Source organism: Anolis carolinensis, unplaced genomic scaffold, assembly GCF_035594765.1.
Source record: "Anolis carolinensis isolate JA03-04 unplaced genomic scaffold, rAnoCar3.1.pri scaffold_9, whole genome shotgun sequence".
In the NCBI taxonomy this organism is placed as follows: Eukaryota; Metazoa; Chordata; class Lepidosauria; order Squamata; family Dactyloidae; genus Anolis; species Anolis carolinensis.
This window is the reverse complement of record NW_026943820.1, coordinates 3,155,193-3,177,584: the sequence shown is the minus strand read 5'-3', so window position 1 is coordinate 3,177,584 and position 22,392 is coordinate 3,155,193. Positions and strand designations below refer to the sequence as shown.

At 43.6% G+C, this 22,392-nt stretch overlaps 1 protein-coding gene across 2 annotated transcripts in view; it reads right to left on the bottom strand.

Annotated features, from left to right (window-relative positions):
* Positions 1 to 22,392, bottom strand: part of znf469 (zinc finger protein 469) — a 179,138-nt gene that overhangs the window by 16,706 nt on the left and 140,040 nt on the right. For both annotated transcript variants that reach the window (XM_062961632.1, XM_062961633.1), the window contains one exon: positions 3,737 to 3,811. The gene's annotated coding sequence lies outside the window, so the exon portion shown is untranslated. The remainder of the gene's footprint in view (positions 1 to 3,736; positions 3,812 to 22,392) is intronic.

Sequence of the window (22,392 nt, the reverse complement as noted above, 5' to 3'; positions counted from 1 at the left end):
TGCCATAGCTGTGGCAAAGTGGTATCAAACTGCATGAATTCCACAGTGTAGATCCACCCTTAGAGATAGTAGTTCCAAAAATTATTCCAAGCACAGAAAGCCCGGCTTCCTTAATGAAGGTCTCCCAAAAAGGGGACTCCCGCCCCACGCTTCCTGACATGCATCTCCAATCCCTGGCACTTCAAAGGTTATTATTAGCAATTTACCTCTGGCGGAAACCTGCTGAGGGAGGCATTCCCAGGCTTTAGATGATATTTCGCATGGCAGGGGGCAGAAAAAGATGACAGGAGCTCCCCGCCCACAGCTTACTGCACGGGGAAAGCTCTACCTGGCTGCCTTTGATTGCCGTAAGCCTCTCGCCGGGCGGATTTCTCCCCCATGGCAACCACCTCGGGCTTTTGCTGGGACCACCCATTCCCTTTGACTCCGGGGTGACAGCTTGAAAGGTCTTGGAAATGTGGACAGGGATGGAAACTGCCATAGTTGAATGCCATGGAGCTTTGGGATTTGGCACTGGCAGAGAAGGCGGAAGACCATGTCAAACTACAACTCCCATGATCCCATAGCATTGAGCCATGGTAGTTGAAGTGGTGCCAAACTGCATTAATACTATGTATAGATGCCATTATTGTCTCCTTGGTGCAGATTCCCAGAGTAGTCACCCCCCAAACCCTGCCAGTATTCATCGTTGGCCATGTTGGGTCTGTGTGCCAAGTTTGGTCCAGATCCGTCGTCGGCTGGGTTCAGGGCTCTCTGGATAACGGCAAACTACAACTCCCAGATCCGAGATCAGTCACACCCAAACCCTGTCTGTATGCACAGTTGGCCATGTTGGGTCTGTGTGCCAAGTTTGGTCCAGATCTGACGCCAGCTGGGTTCAGTGCTTTGTAGATACAGGTGAACTACAACTCCCAAAATCAAGGTCCATTCCCCGAAACCCCTGCAGTATGTTCAGTTGGTCATGGGGCTCCTCTGTGCCGAGTTTGGTCCCAGTCTATTTTTGGTGGGAGTCACAGTATCAGTGAAGGTACTGCAAGTCCCATCATCCGTAGCAAGCTTGGTCCAGATCCATTGTTGGTTGGGTTCACAGTGCTTTCTGGATGTCGGTCACATACAACTCTTGTAAATCTGGTGAATTCTCCCCAAACCTTTTGTTCAGTTGCTGATGAATTCCTCTGTGAACTGTGTGCTATAGGAAAGGGTAGGAAAGGGTTAAGGGAGAGGCCAAAAATGTGTACTTCATTACAGGTGGCCTTTGGGATCCCTTATAAGAATGATTAGAGACTGGGTGACCATCTGTCAGGAGGGCTTTGACTGGGTATTCCTGCAAAGTAGAAATGAGGTTGTACTGGATGGCCTTTGGGGTCCCTTCTAACCCTATGATTCAGAGGCTGGGTAGCCTTTGGCATCCATTATAACTCAATGATTCAGAGGCTGGGTGGCCATCTGCTAGGAAGGCTTTCACTGGGTATTCCTGCTTGGCAGAAATGGGGTTGGACTGGATGACCTTTGGGGTCCCTTTCAACTCCATGAATCAGAGGTTGGATGGCCATCTGTCTGGATGGCTTTGATTGGGTATTTTACATGGTAGAAATGGGGTTGGACTGGATAGCTTTTGGGGTCCCATCCAACTCCATAAATCAGAGTCTGGATGGGCATCTGTTGGGAGGGCTTTGTCTGGGTATAACTGCATGGCAGAAATGGGGTTGGATTGGATGACTCTATGTCAAATACTCAGCCAAGATGTAGTTTTTTATGCAAAAATAAACAAGCGCATCCATCTTATTAGTATTGCAGACTAGTTTTGGCCTTTACTAGATGGTGAAACCATCTCTCTAATAAATAACGGAGTTAAAATAAACCCCTTTGTGATGTATTATTATATCAGCAAATGCTTGCTTTTGTATATACCTATTTTAGAGATGTATTGACATGCAAAAGTTGGAAGGATGTCGGCCTGGCCAGACAGACAGAAGGAGGCTGTTCGGGGCTCGGATATTGCAACAAGGGGTCACCCGAGGTCACCGCCCGCCTGCTGCTTTGATGGGCCCACTCTGTCGGCCACTCCACCCCATCCCGGATTGCTGCCGGCCAACCTGGCCTTGACAGTCTGGGATTCCTCTGTGGTTTCGCATTTGGCCGCCGGAATGGAATGGAATTCCAGCCGGAGACGAAGTCACTTTTCTTCCTCCCACGTTGACACACGGCAGCAGCTCAAACCAAACCGCCAGGATCAGGGAAACAATGCGTCACTTGTGCGCCGGCGATGGATGGATGGACTGCCGCTTGCGCTTGTCAAGGCTCCTGGCCAAGGAGGAAACAACGGCATACAAAGGAGGCCTTCGGGAAGCATTTCTTGATAACTTGCAAGCGTTGCATTTGCAGTGACCCAGATAAATGGCGCGAGAAAGCACAGGGGATCCAATGCTTCTGGATGCGCATCCGCACTGTGGAAGGAATGCAGTTCTGTACCACTATAGAATCAAGGCTATAGAATCGTAGGAGTTGTCGTTTTGCAAGATGTTGAGCCTTCTCTAGATGCATTTACACTGTGCATTGAATGCAGTTTGACACCACTTGAATAATGCTATAGAATCCTGGGAGTTGTAGTTTTGCAAGGTGTTGAGCTTTCGTTGGGCACATCTACACTTGTGCAATGAATGAAGTTTGCCAACACTTGAACTGTCATGGCTCAATGCTATAGAATCCTGGGAGTTATAGTTTTGCAATATCTTGAGCCTTCACTGGGTGCATCTACACTGTGCAATTAATGCAGTTTGACACCACTTGCACTGCTGTGTCTCAATGCTATAGAATTCTGGGAGCTGTAGTTTTGCAAGGTCTTGAGCCTTCATTGGGCGCATCTACACTTGTGCAATTAATGAAGTTTGGCAACACTTGAATTGCTATGGCTCAAGGCTATAGAATCCTGGGAGTTGTAGTTTTGCAAGGTCTTGAGCCTTCGTTGAGCGCATTTACACCGTCAAATGAATACAGTTCGACGCTGCTTGAACTACCACGACTCAATGCTATAGACTCCTGGGAGTTGTAGTTTTGCACGGTCTTGAGCCTTCTCTGGGTGCATCTGCACTGTGGAATGAATGTAGTTCAGCAACACTTGAACTACCATGGCTCAATGCTATAGACTCCTGGGAGTTATAGTTTTGCAATATCTTGAGCCTTCACTGGGTGCATCTACACTGTGGAATGAATGCAGTTCAGCACCACTTGAACTGCCATGGTTCAATGCTATAGAATCCTGGGAGTTGTAGTTTTGCAATATCTTGAGCCTTCACTGGGTGCATCTACACTCTGCAATGAATGCAGTTTGACACCACTTGAACTGCTGTGTCTCAATGCTATAGAATTCTGGGAGCTGTAGTTTTGCAATATCTTGAGCCTTTCCTGGGCGCGTCTACACTCTGCAATGAATGCAGTTTGGCACCACTTGAATTTCTACGGGTCAATGCTATAGAATCCTGGGAGCTGCAGTTTCCCAAGGCCTTGAGTCTTCACTGCCATGGCTCAATGCTACTGAACCCTGGGACTCATAACTTGGTGACAGAGAAGACTTTGTAAAACTACAACTCTTTGTAATTCCAGAGCATTGAGCCATGGCAGCTAAAGTGGTGCTAAACCGCAGTGCGGATGCAAGCAGGGACATGGAGAAAGATTTGGGAACGAGAGAGGTATCCGAACCCAGAACCAGAAAGAAATCCTCGCAGTTTGGACTCACCCTTGGAGACGGTCCGTCGTCACTCAGCTCCGGCCGGGTCCCAGCTTAACCCTCCCCGAAAGATGGACTTCTTGGCTGCAAGGAGAGAAGGGAACAACTATGTCAGGAATGCGTGTTTGCTTTGGCGTCCGGCGCATGGAAAGCACGATGCTCCTTTCGGTGCGGGACGTGCGGGACGGGGAAGTCCGAGATGCCAACGGACAACAGCTTCTTGGTTCCAAGTTGGCATCTCCGGGGCTTCCCGTGGAAACGGACACCCATTAGAATGAACCAACACCTTGCAAACCCATTTATTTTGCAACCAGGCTTCTGTATCCACAGCTTGAAAGGACTCATTGAGTCTCATCTCTCATAGAGGAGAACATCTAAGGCAGGCATGGGCAAACTCAGGGTGTTTTGGACTCCAACTCCAACCATTCCTAGAGTTGAATGGACCCCAAAGGCCATCCAGTCCAGCCCCATTTCTACCCAGTCAAAACCCTCCTGACAGATGGCCATCCAGCCTCTGGACCACAGAACCCTATAGTTGGAAGAAACTTCAAAGGCCACCCAGTCCAACCACATTTCTGCCGTGCAAGAATATCCAGTTAAAGCCCTCCCAGCAGATGGTCACCCAGACTCTGAATCACAGAATAGGAAGAGAACCCAAAGGTCATCCAGTCCAACCCAATTTCTGCCGTGCAAGAATACCCAGTGAAAGCCCTCCCGACAGATAGCCATCTAGACTCTGAATCATAGAATAGGAAGAGAACCCAAAGGTCATCCAGTCCAACCCCATTTCTGCCATGCAGGAATGTCCAGTGAAAGCCCTCCCAACAGATGTCCATCCAGCCTCCGAATCATAGGGTTGGAAGGGACCCCAAAGGCCATCCAATCCAACCCCATTTCTGCCATGCAAAATACCCAGTCAAAGCCCTCCTGACAGATGGCCATCCAGCCTCTGAACCACAGAACCCTACAGTTGGAAGAAACTTCAAAGGCCATCCAGTCCAACCACATTTCTGCAATGCAGGAATGTCCAGTGAAAGCCCATCAGGCCTCTAAACCGTAGGGTTGGAAGGGACCTGGAGGGTCCAAGTTTGCCCACACAATCGGGGCCAGCTAACACCTCCCAACAAAGGATTTTTCCCCAGGTGGGAAGCAGCCAGGCTTTGAAGCTGTAAGGCTATTCGATGCTAATCAAGGTGCCCCATGGCAACATTCACACTGGCCTCCAACAGAGAATTTTTTCTCCCACCCTGGACATCATTCCATATAAACCCCACTTGCCGAGTTTCCAACAAACCTCACAACCTCTGAGGATGCCTGCCATAGATGTGGGTGAAACGTCAGGAGAGAATGCTTCTGGAACATGGCGATACAGCCCAAAAGACTCACAACAACCCAGTGATCCCGGCCGTGAAAGCCCTCGACAACACATTCTCACTTTCTTTGTTTCCAACAGACCTCGCGACCTCTGCGGATGCCTGCCATAGATGTGGGCGAAACGTCAGGAGAGAATGCTTCTGGAGTATGGCCAGATATCCCGGAAAACTCACAACAAGCCAGTGATTCTGGCCATGAAAGCCTTCGACAATACATTCTCACTTGCTTAGTTTCCAACAGACCTCACAGCCTCTGAGGATGCCTGCCATAGATGTGGGAGAAACGTCAGGAGAGAATGCTTCTGGAGCATGGCCAGACATCCCGGAAAACTCACAACAAGCCAGTGATTCTGACCATGAAAGCCTTCGACAACACATTCTCACTTGCTTAGTTTCCAACAGACCTCCCAACCTCTGAGGATGCCTGCCGTAGGTGTGGGTGAAACGTCAGGAGAGAATGCTTCTGGAACATGGCGATACAGCCCAAAAGACTCACAACAACCCAGTGATCCCGGCCGTGAAATCCTTCGACAGCACATTCTCACTTGCTTAGTTTCCAACAGACCTCACAACCTCTGAGGATGCCTGCCATAGATGTGGGCGAAACGTCAGGAGAGAATGCTTCTGGAACATGGCGATACAGCCCAAAAGACTCACAACAACCCAGTGATCCCGGCCGTGAAAGCCTTCGACAATACATTCTCACTTGCTTAGTTTCCAACGGACCTCACAACCTCTGAGGATGCCTGCCATAGATGTGGGCGAAACGTCAGGAGAGAATGCTTCTGGTGCATGGCCGGAAAACTCACAGCAACCCAAACATAAAAACCCAATAAAAGTCCTTTTTCTCAGTGTTAAATTTATTGCATGGGTTTTTATTAAAGGGGCAAGGAACATAAGGAACAGCCTGCAAACAATTGCAATTAATAGGAATGTTTCGAAGGGTATCTTGCAAAAAAAACAAAACAAACCGGTGGCTCTTTTGAGTTATTTCGACATTGATTTGAGAAATATTTATCTCTCATTTGGCTTCTAAACGCTGCCATTCGCGAAAGGAATTATCTGTTACTTAAGTAGGACGATAAATCTTCTAAGGTACGAAACATATATATACATATATCTCCGACGCTGCCAGGAAAAGGTACATTTACCAACGCTTGCTCCATTATCAGCGGCATTAATCTTAATTACTTCGGTAAAAAAGCCCAATCCGGCATCGGGGACGAGCGGAATCGAAGGGGTGTTTGGTCTTTATCATTTTTTATATTTTGAGATCGTCCAAAGGAGATAAGGAGCTTCCCAATGGTGCCCTGTCCGCTCCGGACTTCAGTCCGAACTTTAATGGAGCATGGGAGAAATATAAACAACATCACCAAATTGGAGCGGAACATACATAAGTTCTTATTTCTGAGCTAGAACTGATATCGGATGCATTTAGAATAAATGCCGTGTGGAAAAAACACCATCAAAGCCCTCCCAACAGATGGCCATCCAGATTGATTTAACAAGTACTGTATATACTTTATATTTTACTCTATTATTATTATTATTATTATTATTATTATTATTATTATTATTATTACATTTATTATAAATAATAATAATAATAATAATAATAATAATAATAATAATAATAATAAAACTTTATTTATATCCCGCCACCATCTCCCCAACGGGGACTCGGGGCGGCTTACATGGGGCAGTGGCCCAAACAACATAAGAACAAAATATAAGCAAACAATACAATCAAAATATAAAAAAGATAAAACAATAATACAATATATCAATATAAACAACAATACAAGATAAAAACTTCATTTAAAACACATAAATGGTAAGACCGTAATAAAAACAGGATAAATTATTAAAAACCCACTGGGGCTGATTAATTAACGACTAATTAATGATTAATTAATGATTAATTATTTCACTCTGATATTATTGTTATTATTATTATTGCATTAATATATACTGTATATACTCGAGTATAAGCCTAGTTTTTCAGCCCTTTTTTAAAGACTGAAAAGCCCCCCTCGGCTTATACTCGGGTGAGGGTCCTGGTTGGCTTATATTTGGGTCAACTTATACTCGAGAATATATTGTACATTTATTATTTTACTCTATTATTATTGGTATTATTACATTTATTATTTTTCTCCATTATTATTGATATTACATTTATTATTTTTCTCTATTATTGTTGCTACTATTACATTTATTTTACTCTATTATTATTATTATTATTATTATTACATTTATTATCTCACTCTGATCTTATTGTTATTATTATTGCATTTATCATTTTACTCTATTTATTATTACAGTAGAGTCTCACTTATCCAACATAAACGGGCCGGCAGAACGTTGGATAAGCGAATATCTTGGATAATAAGGAGGGATTAAGGAAAAGCCTATTAAACAACAAATTAGGTTATGATTTTATTTATGAATTTAGCACCAAAATATCACGATGTTTTGAAAATATTGACTACAAAAATGCATTGGATAATCCAGAATGTTGGATAAGTGAGACTCTACTGTACATGTATTATTTTCCTGTATTTATTATTATTATTATTATTATTATTATTATTATTATTACATGTATTATATTACTCTATTATTATTATTATCAATACATTTATTATTTCACTCTGATCTTATTATTATTATATTTATTATTTTACTCTATTTATTACTACATGTATTATTTTCCTGTAATAATAATAATAATAATAATAATTATTATTATTATTATTACATGTATTATTTTAATCTATTATTATTAAAAGGATACACAAGCACATTTACATTGAAGAAAATGAGAAGAATGATTTAATCAGAGTTGGATAGTCTTATCTTAAATTAAAGCTTTCTGTAAATATTCAAAAAAATTTAACCTACCGATGCCTTGGTTAATGTCATTTTATTGGTATCTGTTTTTATTTCTGAAATTTACCACCCTCGGCTTATACTGGAGTCAATGTTTTCCCAGTTTTTTTTGGGTAAAATTACGTGCCTCGGCTTATATTTGGGTCGGCTTATACTCGAGTATATATGGTAATTGCTCACCATTGGCTACGCTGGACTCCGAATGTAGAAAGGATGGGAAATAAATGAGATGAACTTGAACTCTTAACTATCACTTTGCCAAGAGCTTCAATGGGCTGGATTCCATCCCATCTTGGCAGCTAAGCAGGGTCAGCCCTGGTTGGGATTTGGATGGGAAACCATCAATGGCTGTGTTTCTCAGGAATGAACAAGAAAAATCCACCTTTGCTAAACGGAGATTGTGTGGCCATCTTTCAGGAGTGTTTTCGCCATCTAGTCCTGCACAAGAGGAAGTCGGACTAGATGACCTCTAATGTTCCCTCCTTTGATTCTTGCGCTCTTTAAAAAAGCCAGTTTTCTAAGCAAATTTTCTCCTGTGGCTTCATTATTATCCTATTAATTATTCTGACCCAGAAATTCAATTGAGGGCATTATCAGCTTTTTCAAAAATAATTTTTTCAATTAAAAAAAAAAACCCTAATGATTATAATTTGGTTTACCAAAGCAATCAAAGAAACAGGACAGGACCTTGTTGCTAAGTAGAACAGAAATTCCTGCAGATTCGGCATTGTTTTAATGTCCAAAGTTCACATTTACAACAGCTGAGCTTTATATATATTTCAGCCATTTTTATTTATTTATTTCCATTTTTCATCTCAATTTTTCCCCATTGAAATGCATAGGGGGAAGGTGCCATTCACCCCGTGGCCAGAAGATGGCGCCAAAGTCTGGATTGAATTCCTGGCATTAAATTGCTTGGATTTGGGGGTGAATAAAATATAATTCCTCCAAATTTAAAAAGGATATAAGAAGTTGGTGGTAAGTTAGGTCTTGGGGGAAACTGGCCCAGTATGCAATGATCTTTTAAAGGTTTAATCCGCCTTTTAACACGCACAGGAAAGTAACTCTGCATTTAAGATGTGTCTACATTGTAGAATTAATGCAGTTTGACACCACTTTTACTGCTATGGCTTAATGCTATGCAATCCTGGGAGGACCTAACCTCTGAGTACTCATACCCAATGAAAACCCTATAAAATTATGGGGTCAATATAAGTCCATAGAGGACTTTAAAGTAAGTGTATTTATATATATGTATATATGTATGTATGTGTGTGTGTGTGTATGTATGTATATATATATATATATATATATATATATATATATATATATATATATATATATATATGTATATATATATATATATACACACACACACACACACACATATATGTGCGCATATGTGTATGTGTATGCATATATGTATGTATGTATGTATGTATATATATTCCTGCTTGGCCATATATATATATATATATATATATATATATATATATATATATATATATATATATAATTTGTGTGTATGTATGTATATGTGTATGTATATGTATGTATGTGTGTGTATATATATCCCTGCTTAGCTATATATATATATATATATATATATATATATATATATATATAATTTGTGTTTATATACTATGTGTGTCTATGCGTGTGTATGCATATGTATATGTATGTATGTATATCCATGCTTAGCTATATATATGTATATGATTTGTGTTTATATACTAATTAGGTGCTGTATATGTGTATGTGCATATATATCCCAGCTTAGCTAGATATATAATTTGTGTGTGTGTGTGTATATTTGTATGTGTGTATGTATATATCCCTGCCTTGTGATTTTATATATATATATATATATATATATATATATATGATTTGTGTTTATAAACTGTGTGTGCATGTATGCGAGTGTGTATATATATATCTATATATATATATCTCTGTGCTTAGCTCTCTCTATATATATAGGTTGTGTTTATATACTATTATATACTATACACACATACACACACACTTTGTGTTTATAACCTGTGTGTGCATGTATGTGTGGGTATATATATATATATATGTGTGTGTGTGTGTGCTTAGCTCTCTCTCTATATATAGGTTGTGTTTATATACTATTATATACTATCTATCTATATATATATATATACACACACACACACACACAGTATACAATTCAAATCAAGACTGAATTCTCCTTGGAAGCCGAGACTAAACCGTTGTAGTTTGATAAGATATTTAATGCATTAAAAACTGATTTGAGAGACCATTGAATACTATTTCATGTATGCAATGGACTTGCGTAAATGCCCTAAAAGGAACCAAAACCTTGGAAGCTAAGCAGGTTTCGCCCTGGTTAGGGTTTGGATGGGAGACCGCCAAGACATGTAATACTATCTTCCAGAGGACAGGCCTGGCAAAACCTCCTCTGAGTTAGGAAAACCCTTAAATCCATGAGGTTACCATCAGAAGGCTTCTGCTCTCCAAAGCGCATAGCAGGGCAAAAATGTGCTTTGCAAAAGGTGCTTTTTTGCTTTCTGCATCTGGGATCTGCAGCTGGTTGGCAGATGCTGTGACATCCTGCTCCTCTTCAAATCCATTCCCTGCAGCTGCCGAGGAAGACGGTGTGGAGAAAAGCTATGCGCCAAAGACCCCAGGGAGTCTTTGGCGCATAGAGAAAGAGAAAGCCCTTTAAAAAACTACAACTCCCAGGATCCAATTGCATTGAGACAGAACAGTTCAAGGGGCGCCAAAATGCATTCATCCCGCAGTGTAACAACACCCTGGGTTTTCATCTCTGCCTCAGTGAGTCCCATAGTAAATCCGCTCCGGTTTTTAGTCCAAACCTTTCCTCAGTACATATGACTGCAATAGAGTCCTCTTCTTTTCCTATTGCACATTATTGCATTGTTGTCTTTTTACTTCTCATCCTTAAATATTTCCAAACATCATGGGCTACGGCTGGTGGTGCACAACCGTTCAATGCTAAGGCTTCCCTGTCTGCGCAGGGTTCCATACTTCGTACTTTAACAACACAACCGTTCAATGCTAAGGCTTCTCCGTCTCCGCAGGGTTCCATACTTCGTACTTTAACAACACAACCGTTCAATGCTAAGGCTTCTCCGTCTCCGCAGGGTTCCATACTTCGTACTTTAACAACACAACTGTTCAATGCTAAGGCTTCTCCGTCTCTGCAGGGTTCCATACTTCGTACTTTAACAACACAACCGTTCAATGCTAAGGCTTCTCCGTCTCTGCAGGGTTCCATACTTCGTACTTTAACAACACAACCGTTCAATGCTAAGGCTTCTTCGTCTCCACAGGGTTCCATACTTCGTACTTTAACAACACAACCGTTCAATGCTAAGGCTTCTCCGTCTCCGCAGGGTTCCATACTTCGTACTTTAACAACACAACCGTTCAATGCTAAGGCTTCTCCGTCTCCGCAGGGTTCCATACTTCGTACTTTAACAACACAACCGTTCAATGCTAAGGCTTCTCCGTCTCCGCAGGGTTCCATACTTCGTACTTTAACAACACAACCGTTCAATGCTAAGGCTTCTCCGTCTCCGCAGGGTTCCATACTTCGTACTTTAACAACACAACCGTTCAATGCTAAGGCTTCTCCGTCTCCGCAGGGTTCCATACTTCGCACTTTAACAACACAACCGTTCAATGCTAAGGCTTCTCCGTCTCCGCAGGGTTCCATACTTCGTACTTTAACAACACAACCGTTCAATGCTAAGGCTTCTCCGTCTCCGCAGGGTTCCATACTTCGTACTTTAACAACACAACCGTTCAATGCTAAGGCTTCTCCGTCTCCGCAGGGTTCCATACTTCGTACTTTAACAACACAACCGTTCAATGCTAAGGCTTCTCCGTCTCCGCAGGGTTCCATACTTCGTACTTTAACAACACAACCGTTCAATGCTAAGGCTTCCCGCCAAATGGAACTAACCGTACAACTAAATTGTTTTAATAAATAAATTGTTTTAATGTATATGTTCATGTTGTAAGCCGCCCTGAGTCCCCTAAGGGGTGAGAAGGGTGGGGTAGAAATGATGTAATAAATAAATAAAATAAAATAAACTAACGGAACAAGTCAGGACCTGTTGCAGACCAGGACTGCCATCTGTTGAGGAGTTATGATGGCGGAGGCATTACTTTTCATTCAACCCTCGTATGTTTGAGTTTTGCATTTAGACTTGGGTCCCAAATAAATATGATTAGGAAATGATATTTGTAACCCAGGAACAAAAATCGTGTTACATAGTGCTCTGGATGGATGTATACATATACTCTCCTATACCCAACTGTTCTGGTTGCAAGCATTTCGGAGAATGGATGCTCAAACTGTATTCAAGTGTTGCTATCCCACTCCATATTCAAAGGTTATGAAAGCATGGAATAGTATAGGGATATATGGCAACTGCTGGAGAATTTGGGGAGTTGTCATCCCAACCAGGAAAAAGCAAACCGCCTTCCAAGTTTGAGTTATTCTTAGCGCATGGAAATGCTCCACAGGTAGTGTCATGCGGCTCAAGTTGTCATCCGTACAGAACCAACACACATAAGAGAAGGAAATGAAGGCAGCGGCCCGGTTGCAAGCCCAGAGCGGAAAGGGCAGGCGGATTTCCAAACAGAAAATGTGATGGCGGGGAGGACATCGCTTTCCTCCTCGGTCCTCCTCTTCTCGCCATCCACGCAACTCACCAGTTGGCCAAAACCAAAAGGATTTCAACAGGGAGAAGTGCACAATCGTACAAATTAAATGCACAAATATAGGACGAGAGGCATCTTGAAATCAGATCAAGGGGTCTTAGGAGACCGCAAGATGAATGTGAGTCAACAGTCTGATGCAGCAGCTTCAAAAACCAATGCGATTCTAGGCTGCATCAACAAGATGATAGTATCTATAACAGGCATGGGCAAATTTTGGTTGGACGGGATGGCTTTCATAAAGGTCTCTTCCAACTCTAGCATTCTAGGATTCCATAACCCTACTTTCTCCATGAACCTTCTACTGTTTATGGGACTGGATGGCCATCTGTTCAGAGGGCTTGGATGGTGTCTTTCTTCCCTGCAGATTGGGGTTGACTGGATGGCCCTTGGGTGTCCCTTCCAATTCTAGTATAATATGGATTGCATGGGAACCTGGTGGCATCTCCTTCTCTGGAAGTTTTGAAGAAGAGGCTGGATGGCTATCTGCCGGGAGGGCTTGGATGGTGTCCTGGGCATCTGCAGGGAGGGCTTGGATGGTGACTTCTTTCCTGGCAGAACTGGACTGGATGACCCTTAGGGATCACTTCCAACTCTAGTATAATATGGATTGCATAGGAGCCTGGTGGAAGTTTTGAAGAAGAAGCTGGATGGCCATCTGCTGGGAGGGCTTGGATGGTGTCCTGGCATCTGCCAGGAAGGCTTGGATGGTGACTATTTTCCTGGTAGAATTAGACTGGATGACCCTTGGGAGTCCCTTCCAATTCTAGTATAATATGGATTGCATAGGAGCCTGGTGGAAGTTTTGAAGAAGAGGCTGGATGGCCATCTGCTGGGAGGGCTTGGATGGTGTCCTGGCATCTGCCAGGAAGGCTTGGATGGTGACTATTTTCCTGGTAGAATTAGACTGGATGACCCTTGGGAGTCCCTTCCAATTCTAGTATAATATGGATTGCATGGGAACCTGGTGGAGTCTCCTTCTCTTGAGGTTTTGAAGAAGAGGCTGGATGGGCATCTGCCGGGAGGGCTTGGATGGTGTCCTGGCATCTGCCGGGAGGGTTTGGATGGTGACTATTTTCCTGGTAGAATTAGACTGGATGACCCTTGGGAGTCCCTTCCAATTCTAGTATAATATGGATTGCATGGGAACCTGGTGGAGTCTCCTTCTCTTGAGGTTTTGAAGAAGAGGCTGGATGGGCATCTGCCGGGAGGGCTTGGATGGTGTCCTGGCATCTGCCGGGAGGGTTTGGATGGTGACTTCTTTCCTGGCAGAACTGGACTGGATGACCCTTGGGAGTCCCAATCCTAGTATCATAGAATAGCAGAGTTGGAAGAGATCTTATGGGCCATCCAGTCCAACTCCCTGCCAAAAAGCAGGAAATCACATTCAAAGCACCACCGACAGATGGTCATCCAGCCTCTGCTTGAAAGCCTCCAAAGGAGCTTGGTATAGTATGGATTGCATAGGCGCCTGGTGGAATCTCCTCTGGAAGTTTTGAAGAAGAGGCTGGATGGCCATCTGCCGGGAGGGCTTGGATGGTGACATCTTTCCTGGCAGAATTGGACTGGATGACCCTTAAGGATCACTTCCAACTCTAGTATAATATGGATTGCATAGGAGCCTGGTGGAAGTTTTGAAGAAGAGTCTGGATGGTCATCTACCGGGAGGGTTTGGATGGTGTCACCCTGCCCTGCAAACGGTGGTGAGACTGCATGGCCCTTCCAACTCTCCTAACCTTCAACCCACGCCAGCCAGGCCTTGCCCATCAATGTGCCGGAGTGTGAACCCTCCATCCGTCTAGGAAAACCTGTCTCGGGACGGTGCGTCAACGCGCACTTTATAAACCAGGCCCGGGCGGCGCACACAACCGGGGCCTTTCACACAACCCGCTATCTCCCAACAATGGCCCAGTGGCTACAGACGGAGCCGGCCCAACCCTCCATCCGTCCCGGCAAAAGGGAAATGCTGAGGATGCCAAGGGTGGAGGAATAAGACCCATATTCATGGGCCAGACAAGCCGGGCCACTGTTCGGCATCCCTCCCTTGCCGCCCTGTGTATTTTTCTTCCATCCGTCAAAGCGAAAGAGAGAGCGAGGGAGGGAGAAAATGAAAAAAAAGATGAAAATGGAATATTTCAGAAGGCCTTCGGAAATATTTTCCTTTCGAAAGGCGGGAGAGAGGTATTTTCGGCACAAGGATGACTCTCTCTGTTCCGACGGTGCCAGGCCTGACATTAAATAATGCGGCAAAGGCAAGGCGCATCATGCGCAGGGTGGCCGTGACGGTCAAGCCATAATAAAGATATGCATACATTGCATTATTTGCATGGTGGATGCTATGGTCAAGTTATATAAGAAAGACATGCATCTAATGCATGGTTTGCAAAGTCATAATATGGTCAAGTCATAATAAAGATGTGCATACAATACATTATTTGTATGATGGATCCTATGGTCAGCTCATAAGAAAGACATGCACTCAATGCATTATTTTTAAGGTGGATGCTATGGTCAGGTCATAAAAAACACATGCATAAAGTGCATTATTTGTATGATGGATGCTACCATCGAGCCATAAGAAAGACATGCATTAAGTGCATTATTTGTATGGTGGATGCTACCGTTAAGCTATAAGAAAGGCATACAATGCAATATTTGTAAAGTGAATGCTACAGTCAGGTCATAAGAAAAACATGCATACAATGCATTGTTTGCAAGGTCAATACTATGGTCGAGTCATAGGAAAGACATGCATCCAATGCATTATTTGCAAGGTGGGTGCTATAGTAAGGTCATAAGAAAGACATGCATCCAATGCATTATTTGCAAGGTGGGTGCTATAGTAAGGTCATAAGAAAGACATGCATCCAATGCATTATTTGCAAGGTGGGTGCTATAGTAAGGTCATAAGAAAGACATGCATCCAATGCATTATTTGCAAGGTGGGTGCTATAGTAAGGTCATAAGAAAGACATGCATCCAATGCATTGTTTGCAAGGTCAATACTATGGTCGAGTCATAGGAAAGACATGCATCCAATGCATTATTTGCAAGGTGGGTGCTATGATATGGCCATAAGAAAGACATGCATCCAATGCATTGTTTGCAAGGTGGGTGCTATAGTAAGGTCATAAGAAAGACATGCATCCAATGCATTGTTTGCATGGTCAATACTATGGTCGAGTCATAGGAAAGACATGCATCCAATGCATTATTTGCAAGGTGGGTGCTATGATATGGTCATAAGAAAGACATGCATCCAATGCATTGTTTGCAAGGTGGGTGCTATAGTAAGGTCATAAGAAAGACATGCATCCAATGCATTATTTGCAAGGTGGGTGCTATAGTAAGGTCATAAGAAAGACATGCATCCAATGCATTATTTGCAAGGTCAATACTATGGTCGAGTCATAGGAAAGACATGCATACAATGCATTATTTGTAACGTGGATGCTACATTCAAGTCAAAGAAAAACTTGCATACAATGCATTAATTGTCACGTGGATGCTAAGACATGCATCCAATGCATTGCTTGCAGGGTGGATTCTATGGTCAAGTCATAACAAGAAGGACATGCATACAATGCATTATTTGTAAGGTGGGTGCTATGGCACCCAAAGGCCATCCAGTCCAACCCCATTCTGAAATACAGGAATACACAATGCAAACCCTCCCGACAGATGTCCATCCAGTTTCTACTTAGATTCCCAAACCTGGAAAGGGGCACCCAAAGGCCATCCAGTGCAAACCCATTCTGCAATACTGGAATACACAATGCAAAACCTCCCAACAGATGCCCATCCAGTTTCTGCCTCAGAGAAGGAGGCTTCACCAGACTCCAAAGCAAACCGCATATTCCACAAATGCACGATACGTTCCTCGTGCAAGTCGGAGTGATAAAACGCAGTAGACAGTCCATAAAAACCCGGGCGGCGATGCTTCCACCGATTGCCATGGGAACCTCCCGCCCGATGGCTTCCCCACATGTTGCCCTGCAGAGGCGGCCGAGCAAACGGGATGTTTCTGCCATTAGCTAATTGCAAGACGGCGGTCAAGTTCAGCAACGGGGGTGTCTGCAAAAAATACAAAACCGCTGGGGTATATCACTTTCCTGGCTTGGTCCGACCCACACAAACCAAAAAACCTATTTGTTCGCTGAACGCCTTTTAGATCTCCAAATCTGAATCAGAAATGCAGCGGAAAGTTTGCAAATCCTAGAAGGGGCACCCAAAGGCCATCTAGCCTGACCCATTCTTCCAGGTAGAAAGGCACAATCAAAGCACTCCTGACAGATGGCCATGCAAATTGGTTGAGGGCAAGGTTAGCGGGACTCAGAATACATCTACACCAGGCCTGGGCAAACTTGGACCCTCCAGGTGTTTTGGACTCCAACTCCCACAATTGGGACCCGGCAGTGCCCCGGGTTATTTGAGGAAAGCATTGTTTGCCTGTGTTCCAAGTTTAGTTTAGATCCAATGTCAGCTGGTTGCAGTCGGTGCGAGTGAACTACAGCTCCCATATGCAAGTCTCATCGTCCATGGTCCATCCCCCTCCAAACAGCGCCAGGAGGTAGAGTGGGTCATGGGAACTCTCTGTGCCAAGTATGGTCTTGATCAGTCATGGGTAGGGGTCGCAGTGGTCTCAGAAAGTGAGTGAAAGTAGTGCGAGTCCCATCATCCATGGTCCAAACTCTTCCAAACCGCATCAGGATGTAGAATGGGTGATGGGGGCTCTGTGTGCCAAGTTTGGTCTTGCTTTGTTATTGGTGGGAGTTGCAGTGCTCTCAGGAAGTGAGTGAAGGTATTGCAAGTCCCATCATACATGGTTCACCCTCCTCCAAACCACACAAGGTTGTAGAGTGGGTCATGGGGGCTCTGTGTGACAAGTTTGGTCTTGATCAGTCATGGGTGGGGGTCGCAGTGGTCTTAGGAAGTTAGTGAAGGTAGTGCAAGTCCCATCATCCATAGTCCATCCCCTTCCAAACAGCACAAGGTCGTAGAGTGAGTCCTGGGGGCTATCTGTGCCAAGTTTGGCCCTGATTCATCACTAATGGGAGTTGCAGTAGTCTCAGGATGTGAGTGAAGGTATTGCAAGTCCCATCATCCATGGTTTGTCATCCCACAAACTGCACCAGGACATAGAGTGGGTCATGGGGGCTCTCTGTGCCAAGTTTAGTCTTGATCAGTCATTGGTGGGAGTCACAGTGGTCTCAGGATGTGAGTGAAGGTATTGCAAGTCCCATCGTCCATGGTGGGGGTTACAGTGGTCTCAGGATGTGAGTGAAGGTATTGCAAGTCCCATCGTCCATAGTGGGGGTTACAGTGGTCTCAGGATGTGAGTGAAGGTATTGCAAGTCCCATCGTCCATGGTGGGGGTTACAGTGGTCTCAGGATGTGAGTGAAGGTATTGCAAGTCCCATCATCCATAGTGGGGGTTACAGTGGTCTCAGGATGTGAGTGAAGGTATTGCAAGTCCCATCGTCCATGGTGGGGGTCGCAGTGGTCTCAGGATGTGAGTGAAGGTATTGCAAGTCCCATCGTCCATGGTGGGGGTTACAGTGGTCTCAGGATGTGAGTGAAGGTATTGCAAGTCCCATCGTCCATGGTGGGGGTTACAGTGGTCTCAGGATGTGAGTGAAGGTATTGCAAGTCCCATCGTCCATGGTGGGGGTTACAGTGGTCTCAGGATGTGAGTGAAGGTATTGCAAGTCCCATCGTCCATAGTGGGGGTTACAGTGGTCTCAGGATGTGAGTGAAGGTATTGCAAGTCCCATCGTCCATGGTGGGGGTTACAGTGGTCTCAGGATGTGAGTGAAGGTATTGCAAGTCCCATCGTCCATGGTGGGGGTTACAGTGGTCTCAGGATGTGAGTGAAGGTATTGCAAGTCCCATCGTCCATGGTGGGGGTTACAGTGGTCTCAGGATGTGAGTGAAGGTATTGCAAGTCCCATCATCCATAGTGGGGGTTACAGTGGTCTCAGGATGTGAGTGAAGGTATTGCAAGTCCCATCGTCCATGGTGGGGGTCGCAGTGGTCTCAGGATGTGAGTGAAGGTATTGCAAGTCCCATCGTCCATGGTTTGTCATCCCACAAACCTTACTAGGATGTAGAGTGGATGATGGGGGATCTGTGCCAAGTTTGGTCCTGATTCGTCACTGGTGAGAGTCGCAGTGGTCTCAGGAAGTGAGTGAAGGATTCCATTGCATAGAGACAGGGCATTTAAAGCAGTGCCAAACCGGGTTAATTCGACAGTGTGGATGCAACCCTATGGCAGTGCTTCGATTTGGGCATTTTGTTCCCAGGAGATCTGAGAAAAGACTTCCATTTGAAGGGAAATTGCAGCTCGGCGCAAGAAATAGAAGCGGCCAGCCTTTGCTTTGGCTTCTGCTCCGGCACCCTTTAATCTTCCTCACCACAGGTTTCTAAATTGAGTTGAGCATAAAGCAACCAAACCAGATGCATATTTCTCAAGATAGGGATTTTATTTTCATCGAAATGGGGAATCATAATGAGTTGGAAGTGGTCCCAAGTGTCATCAAGTCTAACTTCTCCACCAATGCACTTGGAAAACTATAACTCCTGGGATTTCAAAGCACTGAACCACAGAAAAGGCTATAGACCTTAGAAAACTATAACTCCCATAGCATTTAATCATAGTGGTTAAAGTGGGGTCTAACTGCATTCAGTCTATAGTTTCCAAGCTCTGGTTTTCCATTTTACCATTCCGATACAAATATCCACTGCAATGGAAGTGCTGAAAAGGCTATAGACTTTGGAAAACTATAACTCCTGGGATTCCATATCATTGAACCATGGTGGTTAAAGTGGAGTCAAACAGCATTCATTCTATAGTTTCCAAGCTCCAGTCTTCTATTTCCCATTCCGATACAAATAGTAATTGCAATGAAAGTAGTGAAAAGGCTATAGACCTTGGAAAACTATAACTCCCATAGAATTGAACCATGGCAGTTGGAGTCAAACAGCATTCATTCTATAGTTTCCAAGCTCTGGATTCCCATTTCACATTCCAATACAAATATCCATTTCAATGGAAATAAGACCTTGGAAAATTATAACTCCCGGGATTCCATAGCATTGAACCATGGTAGTTAAAGTGGAGTCAAACTGCATTCATTCTATAGTTTTTAAGCTCCAGTCTTCCATTTCCCATTCTGATACAAATGTTGCAATGGAAGTGGTGAGAAGTCTGAAGACCCTGAGAAACTATAACTCCCAGGATTCCATAGCATTGAACCATGGTGGTTATAGTGGGGCCAAACTGCATTCATTCTATAGTTTCCAAGCTCCGGTCTTACACTTCCCATTCTGATGCAAATTTTGCAATGGAAGTGGTGCGAAGGCTATAGACCTTGGAAAACTATAACTCCCATAGCATTGAACCATGGTGGTTAAAGTGTGGTCAAACTGCATTCATTCTATAGTTCCTAAGCTCTGGTCTTCCGTTTCCCATTCCATTACAAATATCCACTGCAATGGAAGTTATGAGAAGGCATTCCGATACAAATATCCATTGCAATGTAAGTGGTGCAAAGGCTATAGACCCTGGGAAACTATAATTCCCATAGAATTGGACCATGGCGGTTAAAGTGGGGCCAAACTGGATTCATTCTATAGTTTCCAAACTCCGGTCTTCCATTTCCCATTCCGATACAAATATCAATTACAGTGGGAATTGTGAAAAGACTATAGACCTTGGAAAACTAAAACTCCCATAGTGTTGAACCATGGAGGTTAAAGTAGAGTCAAACAGCATTCATTCTATAGTTTCCAAGCTCCGGTCTTACATTTTTCCCATTCCGATACAAGTATCCATTGCAATGGAAGTGGCGAGGCGTACTTCACCTTCTTTAGGAAAATTATTTGCGTTCGTCAACAAAAACAACAATATCCAATCGATAAACGTAAGCATGCCACTCTAAGGTATATATTATTTTCCAACCAGGCCTTAGATTTCCAGCAGAGAGAAAATATGTATCTTTTCCACTCTTGTGAGCGAAATGGAAACGTCAATATCCCAAAGGTAAGATATCAAAGATACTATTTAAAAGCCCAATATTGATGTTGGGACTCTGCTGGGCTTTGCATATCAAAGGCATTGTTTACAAAAGCAACGAATGCGAAAGCACACAACAACAAGGTAGAACGAATGCATTTTGATACTGCTTTTAATTGTTATGCTCAATGGTATGGAATCCTGGGATTTGTAGTTTGGTCTTCGGCAGAGAAGGCTTATAATACTACAACTCCCATAGCCTTGAGCCAGGGCAGTTAAAGTGGTGTCAAACTGCATTCATTCTACACTGCAGATGCACCCAGTGAAGACTACACACTTTGCAAAACTACAACTCCCAAGATTAAATTACACTGAGGATTAAAGTGAGGTCAAACTGCATTCATGCTACACTGTAGATGCGCCCAAGGAAGGCTATAGTATAGACCTTACAAATCTACAATTCCCAAGATTAGATTGCACCGAGAGTTAAAGTGGTGTGAAATTGCATTCATACGCACCCAAATAAAGCTACAGTCCTTCCAAAACTACAGTTCCCGGGATTCAATTGCACCGAGAGTTAAAGTGGTGTGAAATTGCATTCATACGCACCCAAATAAAGCTACAGTCCTTCCAAAACTACAGTTCCCGGGATTCAATTGCACTGAGAGTTAAAGTGGTGTGAAATTGCATTCATACGCACCCAAATAAAGCTACAGTCCTTCCAAAACTACAGTTCCCGGGATTCAATTGCACTGAGAGTTAAAGTGGTGTGAAATTGCATTCATACGCACCCAAATAAAGCTACAGTCCTTCCAAAACTACAGTTCCCGGGATTCAATTGCACTGAGAGTTAAAGTGGTGTGAAATTGCATTCATACGCACCCAAATAAAGCTACAGTCCTTCCAAAACTACAGTTCCCGGGATTCAATTGCACTGAGAGTTAAAGTGGTGTGAAATTGCATTCATACGCACCCAAATAAAGCTACAGTCCTTCCAAAACTACAGTTCCCGGGATTCAATTGCACTGAGAGTTAACGTGGTGTGAAATTGCATTCATACGCACCCAAATAAAGCTACAGTCCTTCCAAAACTACAGTTCCCGGGATTCAATTGCACTGAGAGTTAAAGTGGTGTGAAATTGCATTCATACGCACCCAAATAAAGCTACAGTCCTTCCAAAACTACAGTTCCCGGGATTCAATTGCACTGAGAGTTAAAGTGGTGTGAAATTGCATTCATACGCACCCAAATAAAGCTACAGTCCTTCCAAAACTACAGTTCCCGGGATTCAATTGCACTGAGAGTTAAAGTGGTGTGAAATTGCATTCATACGCACCCAAATAAAGCTACAGTCCTTCCAAAACTACAGTTCCCGGGATTCAATTGCACTGAGAGTTAAAGTGGTGTGAAATTGCATTCATACGCACCCAAATAAAGCTACAGTCCTTCCAAAACTACAGTTCCCGGGATTCAATTGCACTGAGAGTTAACGTGGTGTGAAATTGCATTCATACGCACCCAAATAAAGCTACAGTCCTTCCAAAACTACAGTTCCCGGGATTCAATTGCACTGAGAGTTAAAGTGGTGTGAAATTGCATTCATACGCACCCAAATAAAGCTACAGTCCTTCCAAAACTACAGTTCCCG